Source organism: Mastomys coucha, unplaced genomic scaffold, assembly GCF_008632895.1.
Source record: "Mastomys coucha isolate ucsf_1 unplaced genomic scaffold, UCSF_Mcou_1 pScaffold20, whole genome shotgun sequence".
NCBI classification, from domain to species: domain Eukaryota; kingdom Metazoa; phylum Chordata; class Mammalia; order Rodentia; family Muridae; genus Mastomys; species Mastomys coucha.
Genome location: NW_022196903.1, coordinates 61,259,697 through 61,271,735, shown reverse-complemented (window position 1 = coordinate 61,271,735; position 12,039 = coordinate 61,259,697). Strand labels below are relative to the sequence as shown.

The window sequence follows — 12,039 nt, the reverse complement described above, 5'->3', positions numbered from 1 at the left end:
AAAAAAAAAAAAGGAAGAAGAGGAAGAAAAAAAAGAAGATAAGAAGGAGGAGAAAGAGGAGAAGCTATATTTTATTTTATTTTATTAAATGATTTATTTATTTGTTTTATATAGCTGTCTTCAGACACACCAGAAGAGAGCATTGGATACCATTACAGATGGATGTGAGCCACCATGTGGTTGCTGGGGATTGAACTCAGGACCTCTGGAAGAACAGTCAGTGTTCTTAACCACTGAACCATCTCTCCAGCCCAAGAAACTATATTTTAAAGAGAAAAATAGAGGAAGAGCTTCAGGAAACTATAAAGGAATGGAAAACACTAAAAGAGCACACATGGGTCACGATGCGCAGAAGTAAGCTGAGCAGAGCTGAACACCTCAATGACAGTTTCTCCTGAAGGGTCTTAGATGACAGAAGCCATTTCCAGGTGAATGCTGGGTAATTTTATACTCAGGACAAGGCCAGAGCTCTCACAAGCCTCAAACCCAGTATTTCCTTCCACGTCAGGGTCAATGGTAGAGAAGAATTTTGTGCCATTATCTGACTCAGAATAGCAGTCGCACACCATGGATGTGTTGATTCATATCTATAATCTCAGCCCTCAGAAGGTTGAAGCAGATGATTCTCATGATTTGGGGGCCAGCTTGAGCTACAGAGTGAGATCCTAGTATGTATGTGTGTATGAATGAGAGGGAACCAAATTAATAAACTTAAAGATGAACAAAGAGAGGTTAAAGTACATACTGTTCTCACTGAGGCCCCAAGTTCAGTTACTAGCACCCACACTGGGTGGCTCACAGCCTATATCACTCAAGCTCCAGGAGGACCTGACACCTCTGGCCTCTGTATCTATACCTATGTGCACGTACATACACAATTTAAAATAATAAAAGTAAACTCTCTTTAAAAGAAGACATATTTCGACAAGTACATTGGTGAAAGTGCTCGTTTGATTAGAGAAATGTTTAATTATGCCAGAGACCACCAGTCACGCATCATTTTTATGGATGAAATAGATGCTATTGGTGGCCATCGGTTTTCTGAGGTAACATCAGCTGACAGAGAGAGTCAGAGAACTTTAATGGAGTTACTAAATCAAATAGACGGATTTGATACTCTGCATAGAGTTAAAATGATCACGGCTACAAACAGACCAGCTACACTGGATCCTGCACTGCTGCGCCCAGGAGGACTAGATAGAAAAATACGTATCGATTTACCAAATGAACAAGCAAGATTAGATATATTGAAAATCCACGCAGGCCCTCTTACAAAGCATGATGAAATAGATTAGGAAGCAAGTGTAAAACTTTCAGATGGCTTTAATGGAGCAGACCTGAGAAATGTTTGTACTGAAGCAGGCATGTTTGCAATTCATGCCGATCATGATTGTGTAGTTCAAGAAGACTTCTTGAAAGCAGTCAGAAAAGTGGCTGACTCCAAGAAGGTAGAGTCCAAACTGGACTATAAACCTGTGTAATTTACTATAAGGTTTTTGGTGGCTGCATGACAGACATTGGTTTAATGTAAAAATAAAGTTAAGGAAAATAATGTATGCATTGGCAATAATCTCATTAAAAGTGGATAAACATGTATAAGCAACATAAAAAAAGACATATTTCAAACAAGTGGAAAATCTAGAAGTAGACAAACGTCTAGATGTATATAAGCAACCAAAATCAAATCAGAAAGATATAAACAAATTTTGACAGAGCCAACAGTGCTGAAGCAGTAATAAATAGTCTTCTGACAAAAAAAAAAAAAAAATCCTCAGGATAAGACGCATTCACTACTGAATTATACCAAGTCTTTAAAGAAGAGTTAATACCAATGTTTCTCAACTATCCCATGAAACAGAAAGGAAAAGAATACTGAAAACTTCAGGCCACAAAGCCCGCATTTCTGTCACCAAACCCAGATAAGGACACAGTGAAGAAAAAACTATAGACCAATTTCCCTGATGAGCTATACGCAACAAGTCTCAATATATTTTTGGTAAACTGAAACAAAGAGCACATTAAAAAGATCATACTCCATAAGCAACCAGGAATGAAAGTGTCCTACAACATATGCAAACCAAGAAGTATAATTCAGCACACAAATAGTCAAGGATATTTAACACATGATGACCTTAATCAAAGAGGGCCTGTGTTGAAGTTCAACATCCCTTAATGACAAAAACCCTGATGAGAGTAGAAAGCCAAGGAGCGTATGCCAACATAAGAAAGGCTATGCTCCACAGAGTCACAGTAAGTACTACACTCAAGAGGGAAAGGAGGAAAGCATTTGTTCTAAAACCTAGAACGAGAACTATTCATTCTCTGCATTTTCATGCAGTCTAGTACTTAAAGTCTGAGCTAGAAATAAAAAATAAAGGAACAACTACAATTATTCCAATTTGTAGGCATGATCCTGTACTAAAAGGACTCTAAAGACTTCATCAGAAAACCCCTAGACCCGATAATTACTTTCAGCAAAGAAGAAAAAGCATATACCACCTTAATTCCAATTCCAGAAGATCTTGTGCCCTCTTCTGGCCTCCAGCAGCATTGCATGCACACGGGATATACACACAAGAAATTAAAATAAATATAAAAAAAAAAAAACTTCCAATAAAACCACATCCACCCTCCCCTTCAAAAAGGAAAAGAAACAGAATGAAAAAGAGTTAAAAGTTGGAAAAGGAAAGCATGAGGAATTTGTGGTGGAAATGTGCTAGACAGACAGACAGGGACACACAAACACACACACACACACTCACACACACGTCACTTATATACTCTAATTTGGACCCTTAAGAATGTTTATGTTGCCCCAGTGTTAATTGAAACTATTTTTCCTCTCAAAGCTAGTAAGAAGAGGGCTGGCAAGATGGCTCAGAGGTTAAGAGCACTGACCTGTCTTCCAAAGGTCCTGAGTTCACTACATGGAGGTTCACAACCACTCGTAATGAGATCTGAAACCCTCTTTTGGTGTGTCTGAAGACAGCAATAGTGTACTTATTTATAATAATAAATAAATCTTTGGGCTGGAGGGAGCAGGGACTGAGCAAGCGAGGCCGACCAGAGCTAGCAGGGTTGACCAGAGCAAACAAAGGTCTTAAATTCAGTTCTCAACAACCACATGAAGGCTCACATCCATCTGTACAGCTACAGTGTACTCATATACATAAAATAAATAAATAAATCTTGAAAAAATCCAGTAAGGAGAATGATGGTATAAGAAGAAAATCTTTATCTGACGGTGAATTTGAAAGGTTATGTTCTTGTGCTTAAATGTTGAAGGGATGATGTTGATCCAGGAGCTGCTTGCTTAAACAGTCCCCATCCAGTCTGTCTATATGAGCAAACAGTATACCATAAGATGCTTAGTGAACAGTAAGCTGCATTCCAGATACAAATTTGCCTCTGGAGAGTACATTGGTCATAAAAGGAAAAGGATGGAGTAACTGGGGAGCAACTCAGGGGCTTGGCAATGAGCGATTTCTTCCCAGGAGGATCGAGGGATGAGTCTCCTGTGCCTGGGTCCTAGTCCTCTGTACTCTGCAGCAGATGAAGGGGAGCAACAATGCCGATATTAACTAGATATCAACTTACCTTTTTTTTTTTTTTTTGAATTAAAAGAAAGGGTTTGGGCCATTCCAATTTTCTTCAGATTCTATGATCCTATCTGACAGAAACAAGGAACATAGAGGGACACATCTCACTGTGGTCATGGAGAGGGGGAAGTAGCCAACTTTTAGATGGAGAGGTTACTCACAGGAGAGCTGTCACTGCAGCATAGGACAGACACACACACACACACACACACACACACACACACACACACACACACATCCTTGTTTGATCCCCCACCCCCAATTCTTGCACTATGTTCCTTGTAAACCAGAAGGCTTCCTTAGGTTCTGGCAATCTCGGTCCCAGAGGTCAAATTTGGCCTTCTGGTCCACTGTATTGACCCATGCCATTTGAGTACTAACTGTCCTTGGTGAATTTCCTGCTACAGTTACACAGTTTAGTGGTGGGAGAGACTTGTGGCTCACTGAATTGAAAACCGTTCTGTTTAGTCATCCACACAGACTTGCTGAGTCTATTCCATAGGAACTAATAGTCCAACAGGAGACATTTTCACACACAGGAGGATACTTTTTTCACACTGGAGACCAAACTACGTAGATGTGACTCCAACTACCCAGGGAGCCTTCTGCATCTCTCAGCTCTTCCCCATCTTCAAGACTCAGTGCCAAGGTCACCAGCTCCAGTTCTCCTTCCCTCTCAACACTGCTTGATTGTGACTTTATTTTCTCATTCCTTACAGCTAAGTCTAAGAGCATCTTTTATAACCCTAACCTACCATAGAATGAGGTTTCGTTTTTAATAAGATTTATTTTATTCTACTTTTACATGTCTGTCTATGCATCACATTCATGCCTGGTGCCTGCAGAGAACAGAGATGGTGTTGGGTCCCCTAAGACTGGAGTTACAAACAATTTTGAGCTGCCGTGTGGATGCAGGGATTTGAATCCAGGTGCTCTGGAAGAACAGACAGTGCTCTTAATCTGTGTGCCATCTCTCCAGACCAGGATGAGGTTTTGTGTAGTGGCTTTATCCCCATTGGATTACGAGATCTTTGTGAACTAAAACTCTATATTATAGACATTAATTTTCTATTGCATTTGTTTATCTATTTGTTTAGTGTGTGTGTGTGTGTGTGTGTGTGTGTGTGTGTGTGTGTGTGTGTGTGTGTGAATGTACACATGTGGAGGTCAGAGAAGAGCTTGCAGGAGTCAGTTCTATTATTACTATCATTATTATTATTAAAACTCCAAATAATAAGCTTGGTTTCAGTACTCATAAGTTGTTCATCTGCAGATTCAGCCAACCACCCATACATTTTTTTTTTTTTAAAAATGTGGTTTTTTTTCTGAACACACACAGATCCCTTGATGTTGTTCTATAAGCAGTACAGTGCAGTGGCTAGAGGTGGTCTAATGTGTATGGAGAGTGAACACTGGCTGAATGAAATACTATACCACTTTACCGAAGGGACTCGAACATCCACAATTCTAGTATCTGTGGAGGGTTATGGAACCCCTAGGCATCAAAGGGTGACTGCAGACCCTCTTTGCTGAACACAAGTACTTACAGATGTGCTGACACTCAGTCACACAGAGAAGAAAATGTCTCTCCTCTCTCTCTGTCTCTGTCTCTCTTTGTCTCTTTCTTCCTGCCTTCCTTTATCTTTTTTTTTTTTAAATGTGTTTGAATGTTTTGCCTGAAAGCATTTCAGTGTGTGTGCCTGGGGTCTACAGAGACCAGAACAGCCAGGGGACTCTTACCCGGTGTCACAGAGCTAGAAAGTACATGTATCAACTGAAATTCCAAGCAACTCCATAATTGACTAATCACAAATCTCAGATCCAAGCTAAGTCTGAGGCTGGGATAAGCCTGTGCCTTTCCCTTTGAACTGCAGATGGGTGGTTTCTCAGGCTGGGAATCCCTGCTCCAGAGGCTTTCTGATGGCTCGCACTGTGCTGGCATCGTCTGTCCAGGGATTGACTTCTGGGAGACTCTGCTGTTTTAATGACCATGTCATCTGGGTTTCCTCATTGAATTACACCACTTGCCACTTTGAAGTCAGCCTGAGTTATCAGATTTACTTTCCCAGGGTGCCACAGAGGAACGCTACAGTGAAGGAGTTCCTTCCAGTCCCCCAATCTGCTTTGACGATTTTTCTCTTGTTAAGGTCAGCAGCATTGTGGATTGGCTGCAGCCGGAAGGCTGTGTGTGTGTGCCTGTCTTCTGTAATCACTTGTCTCCACCTCCCAGCCCAGCTTAGAATTAACAAGTTTCATGCATAGATGTCGATGAGGTCAGTGAACTGGCGTAAAGAGATTTTGAGAACAGTGGTTAAAGATACTGGTGTTGAGCCAGTGTTGAGCCAGGTATGAAGGACACATACATTTAATTCCAGCACTCAGGAGACAGAGGTAGGCAGATCTCTACCAGTTCAAGGCCATCATGGTGTACATAGAGAGTTCTAGAGTTACACAGAGAGACCGTCTCAAAAAAAGGAGCAGAAAGCCATTGCCTGTATGACCTGCCAGACCTCATTCCAAACCTGGTTCTGATTAGAAACACGGCATCCAGACCCTCTTGTCCATCCTCTCTTGGTTCCTGGTTTACACTTGGTGCAGCTTTTTTCACGGAAGATGCTTGGCCTTTGGAGTAAAGGCCTGGAACAAGGCTGAAGACGTCAGCCTTGGACAGAGAGGTGCTGTAGCTGGAGTGTCCCTTGCCTCAGCACAGCAAATCCCCTTCAGAGAGGCAAAAGGGCACTGGGCTAAGAAGAGGTGACCACGTGGACAGGAGAGGGGAGGCCAGTGTGGCCATCTCGGCTTCTACCAGGTTCACACATGAATAGGTGTGTTGTCACCTCAGCCAAGCCTGGCTGGGCTGCTCCAGGCCCTATGGGAAGAAGACAGACATGATTTCTGTCATCCTGGACCAGTGCAGAGATTAAAAAATGCACAGTCATACAGATGATTGCAGATTATGATTGTAGGACATTAAGTAGGCTATTATAAAGTATAAGCAAACGTGTGGAATGATACGGCACACCTATTTTGAAAGGAAGAATCAAAGATGGCCTTTAGGGGATGTAAAAGGCTGTATTGAAGGTTGCTGGGCCAGAAGAACAGAACAGGCAGTTCTAGGAGAGGGAGTTGATGGTGTGAAGGCTGGAGAACAGAAGTCAGCCCAAGCCAACTGAAATAGACTCATCTACCTTTATGATTTACTTTTCTGAACCTGTGGCCTGGAGCCTGCGAGACAGGCTCCCTGCCACTGAGCTACATTCCCAGCCCTTGCTGGCTCTGGAACCTTCAGTCTCCTGCCCTGATTTCATATAAACTCACCCCTGATGAGAGCTGAGGCTCTACTTTTCTGGGCCTGCAGTTCATCATGAGCTTTTATCCTCAGCGTGGAGGGCATTTTAGGGCATGGGGCTCCTACTGTCGTATTTGATGGTTAGCAGAACTTACCAGTATAAATTATTCTGGTTGTCTGGAGGCAGATGGCCTGGGTTCAGACTCTCACTCTGCCACCTGTAAGTCACAGCTTTTGAAATGCTGTTTACCTGCCCCACACTTCAGCTCTCCTGTCTGTGAAATAGGTCTAGGAGGAAAAGCATCTACTTTGGCAGCTCAGTAAGAAAGTTCCTGAGTTGTCTCCTGGGGGCATGACGCGTCACACTCAACTGCCCCTCTGCTTTTCAGTGTTCCCACCATAGCCTTGGGTGACATCAAGGACCTGGTGTGCATTTCCAGGTGCACTGTTCCTGGAGTTTGCCTTGATTATACAATCCAATGCAGAGTCATGTTTAAGTGAGGTTCTGTGCCATGAACTTCATCTCCTTTGATCCTCCCAATAATTTAAGAAGTAGGTATTATGTCTTTATAGAAACTCAGCTTACAGTCTGACCAACCCATTGCTGTTCCTAGGCACACCCCTGGGTTTCTGATTCAGGAGGAATAGGCAAGGCTTGGGAACCTTCATTACACCCACTTCCAATTCTGTTTGTCACTTGTAACATTAACCAGGTGAACTCCCAGCTTGTCTCTGGCCAGAAAGTTCATGTGTGCTAAGTGTACAGTTTAGCAAGGTAGGCAGATAATTTCAATATAAAAACATTAAGGATTTTTTTTTTTTTAAGAAAAAGATGTGTGTGTGTGTGTGTGTGTGTGTGTGTGTGTGTGTGTGTGTGTGTGTGTGTGTGTGTGTGTGTGTGTGTGTGTGTGTGTAGGTGCCTGTAGCTGTCAGAAGATGTCAGGTCCAGTAGAGACAGAGTTACAGGTGACTGGGAACTAACAACATGGGTGCTGGGAACCCCTGTCCTCTGAAAAGCCAGCAAGTGCTCTTACCTACTAAGCCATTTCTCTAGCCTATAAGTATTTTGGTAAGTGACTCTACCTAGCCCACATCTTTGTTTGCCCAAATCAGTAATTCTCTAGTGAGCACGGTGGAACTGATAAAATTGCCCTCAAGGGTTTTGCTCCACATGATCCCACTTCACAATTTATAAGTTTTGTGTGCACGTGATGTGTTGGGGGAGCACATGTGTCATGTCTGCATGCTTTCAGGAGTTGGTTCTTTCCTTCCATTATGTTGGTCCTAAGGACTGAGCTTAAGTTGCTAGGTTTGGTGACCAGTGCCTTTACCTGCTGACCAGTTTCACCAAACCAAATTCACAGCTTTTTATTCTGAATTCCAACAAATTAAACGAATTCCTTAAAACCATTTATTTTAAAGTTACATGACAGCCTTGGGAGTTGTCTCGGCAGTTAAGAGCACTTGTTGCTTTGGTAGAGAACTTGGGTTCAATCCCCAGCACACCCATGGCAACTCACAGCTGCCTGTAACTCCAGTCCCAGGAGATCCAAAGCTCTGTTCTGGCCTTTGATGACACCAGGAATACATGTGGTACACAGACATATGTGTAGGCCAAATACTCATACCAGTAAAAAAAAAGTCAATCTAAAAATTAAAAGTATATTTATATGCAAGAGTATTCTGATTGCATGCATGTCTATGCATCAGGTTTGCTTAGGGCCTTACGAGGGGAGAAGAGGGTGTTAGATCCTCTAAGGGTGAATATACAGAAGTTTATGAGTTTATGTCAGCCATATTTGTGCTGACAATTGAACGTGGGTCCCCTGAAAGAGCACCCAGTGCATTTTACCCCTGAGTCATGTCTCTAGCCCCTTACTTTTTATTTTTTATTCTGGAAATCAAACCCAAGGCTTTATGTATGCTGAGTATGCACTCCACCACTGAGTGCTGCTCCAACTCTAAAATTCTCTTCAAGATTAGACAATGCATGAGACATCCAAGCCTGCCCTAACCTGAAGTAAAGTGACTGGCAGGTGCTTTTAAGCTATGTGCTGGGAATATTTATGTGCTTCAGTGCAGCACATTAACAATGTGCTGGACTGGGAGTTTCAATCAATTATCTGTTGTTATATAGCCAATTACCCTCAGAACTTAGTTGTTGTTGTTGTTCCTCTTGTTGTTTCTATGTTTGATTTTTAAACAATGAGCATTTACTATGTCATGAATTCAGAAGCAGGTTAGCTTGATGATTTGGGCTCAGAATCTCTTATAGCTAATTTGGTAACACAGGCCTGTAATTCCAGCACTCTGGAGGTTGAAACATGAGGATCCCTGGATGAAAACCAGCCTGGGTTGCCTAATGTAGCTTGGGCCACAAATCTAATCTTATTTCATAAATAAGTAAATTGGGCTGGGGAGAAGATGGCTCCAGTAGATAAATCGCTTACCATTGAAGGCATGAGGACCAAACCTCCAGAAGTCACAGGGAATTCAGGCAGAATGGTGTTCATCTCCCACCTTAGTCCTCCCATGGGGAGGTGGGAGGCAGGCACAGGACTTGTATAAGCAACAGAAGACAACAAAGGAGACTCTGATCTTCCAATGGAAGATGAAAAACTAACTTAAGGTTGTCCTGTGACCTCTGCTGAAATTTCTGCAGTTTACACACACCAGTGAGCATACACACACACACACACACACACACACACACACACACACACACATGCCAAACAAAGCAAATAGGGGCTTGAGAGATGGTCAGCAGTCACAGGCAATGGTACTTGCTGCTCTTCCAGAGTACTTGACTTTGGTTCTTGGCACCCACATTAATTGTCTCAAAATTGCTTTTAATTCTAGCTCCAAGAATTCTGATACCCTCCTTTGGTTTTGATGGCATTTACACGCATATGTATATACCTACACTCATACAGAAACATAGTAAAAAAAAAATACATTTAAATAAATGAAGCCTAATACATTTTACTATATTTTTAAGCTGGAAGGAACCTCATGAATTACCAAGCAGATGGATTCTAACGTCATCTTCTTCACTCTGCAGATGAGTAACTCAAGCTTCCAAGCAGAAAAAAGAAAATTTTCTGAGGACACATGTCTTGTATTTGCTTTAGCTCTATGACTTCATTAAATTCTCCCAGCATATCTCTTTCTATTCTTACTTTATTCATAAGGAAATGAGGATTACAGAGACAAACAGCTTTTTTCCAGAATTGACGCCTGCTGCTTTCTGGAGTCAAGGTCAAAATCTATAGTACACAAATGCCTGCAGAGACTCTCTCCGTATAACACCTGATCACTTAGGATAAGGCAGCCTGGTATCCCCACCGATCAAGACGAAGAAAGCTTTCTGCCTGTATAGCAAGAGGGCTCTCAGAAAACATCTCAACTATCTTCCTCTTTAGCCAACGGCTGACTTGAGCCAAGAATGTCAGAAGTTACAGAGGGCAGGGCCCCATGCCTGCCTCTCAAAGTGGGATCACAAATTTCCGAGCATGAGGTCCTACTCTATATCCCACATCATATGCTTGAGCCCCTATTGTAAATGACACATGTCATCGTGATAGTTATTTTCATAATAAAGAATCAATTAAATTAATATTTATGAAACATTACTGTGCACTGGGAAGTTCTTCACGTGTCTTTCCTCTCCACAGCTTGCCAGCCTGTAGTCTGCTTGACATTACCATCACACAGAAAAGCGTCTGAGGAGCAGAGAAGTTAAGTCTTTTTTCCCATGCTCACTCAGCTGAAAAGCTGCAGAGCCAGGCCTGAAATCTAGGCACCAGAACCTCCACCTTATCCATGTATTCAACATAGCTGTGTGAGAAGCCTTTGTGCCCTGATACAGTAGATGCTGTAAATGGAGCTAGCATCAAGCTGTCTGCCGGCAAGACTGAGAAAGAAAGAAAGTAGAGACAGAGTGGAGTATCATCTGCAAGCGTTTCAGAATAGTGTACAAAGGTGTCAGAGTGACCTAACACAGTTAGGAAGATGGTAGAAGAGGTGAGCTTTGAATGGAGACCTATAAGGTCAGCCACACAGAATTTGCATTGAGACCTGCAGAGGCATGCAGCTGAAAGCCAGAAACTGGGAAGAGTACTAGAGTATGGCAGCTTCACAAGTCCAGGGTCTGTTTTGGAGGTGAAGAACGCTCTGAAACTGGATGATAATTCTGGAAGATTGTGAGTGTAATGATGTAACAGAAGTGATTGGATTATATACTTTAAAACGAGGAATATGTGATATGAATTTGGAGTCAAGGGTAGGGAAAGTAAGCTGATACCTGTCCTTCACAAATCAGGACACGGGGTTGGGATGTAACTGGATATGACAGAGCAGTCTAGGAGTGGTGAGCTGGTCCAGAATGCGGGGTGTCGGGGCTTGGGGAGGATGCAGTAGACACAGGTCTCAGAGCATAAGACAGTAGGGTCCCCCGGGACATTTTCAGCAATCCAACTTTCCTCCAACAGGACTCAATCATCCTGTGGAGTGTTTTTTCTTTTTTTTAACATGTTTTTTAATTAATTGTTTGATAAGTTCATAAAATCTATTTTGAACATATTATCTTCCTCCTCCTCCCCTTCCTCCTCCCCTCCCAAATCTAGCTGGGCATGGTGGTACACGCCTTTAATCCCAGCACTCAGGAGGCAGAGGCAGGCAAATTTTTGTGAGTTCAAGGCCAACCTGGTGGTCTACATAAAGAATTCCAGAACAGCTAGAGCTACGCTGTGAGACAGTCTCCAAACCCTCCCCCTCCACACACACACACATACCCTGCTCCAAAAGAAGGAGAACTCCGATCCTTTTGTGGAGAAGGTTACTCACGGGAAAGTAGAGACCACAGGAAGGTTATCCAACTGCTCAGGGCAGTGTGAGACTTTCACAACACACCAAGAACAGAACCCCCCATCTTTCTTGTGACTTTCATTCTGTCCTTTAGGTATCCCTCCAGTGAGCAGCAGTAGATTTACATCTTATTCACCACCTGGCTGTTTTGCTGCTGAGTGTCCTCACTCAGTGTACACTCAGTACTGAGTGTACTGTGAACAGAACAGACATGGCCCTGGCTGTCTCAGAGCCAGGGGTCTGGTCAGGCAGACTGGCAATACTGCACCCATTATGACACAGTTA

The 12,039-nt window shown here is 42.7% G+C and overlaps 1 long non-coding RNA gene and 1 pseudogene across 1 annotated transcript; one reads left to right on the top strand and one right to left on the bottom strand.

Annotated features, from left to right (window-relative positions):
* Positions 1-567: 567 nt before the first annotated feature.
* On the top strand, positions 568-1,481 carry LOC116099869 (annotated as a pseudogene).
* A 4,455-nt stretch (positions 1,482-5,936) lies between these two features.
* On the bottom strand, positions 5,937-11,998 carry LOC116099022. Its single transcript, XR_004122044.1, has 2 exons — positions 11,682-11,998; positions 5,937-6,468 (listed from the first exon to the last, which is right to left on the bottom strand). It is a non-coding gene; the product is annotated as an uncharacterized LOC116099022 (long non-coding RNA).
* Positions 11,999-12,039: the final 41 nt, after the last annotated feature.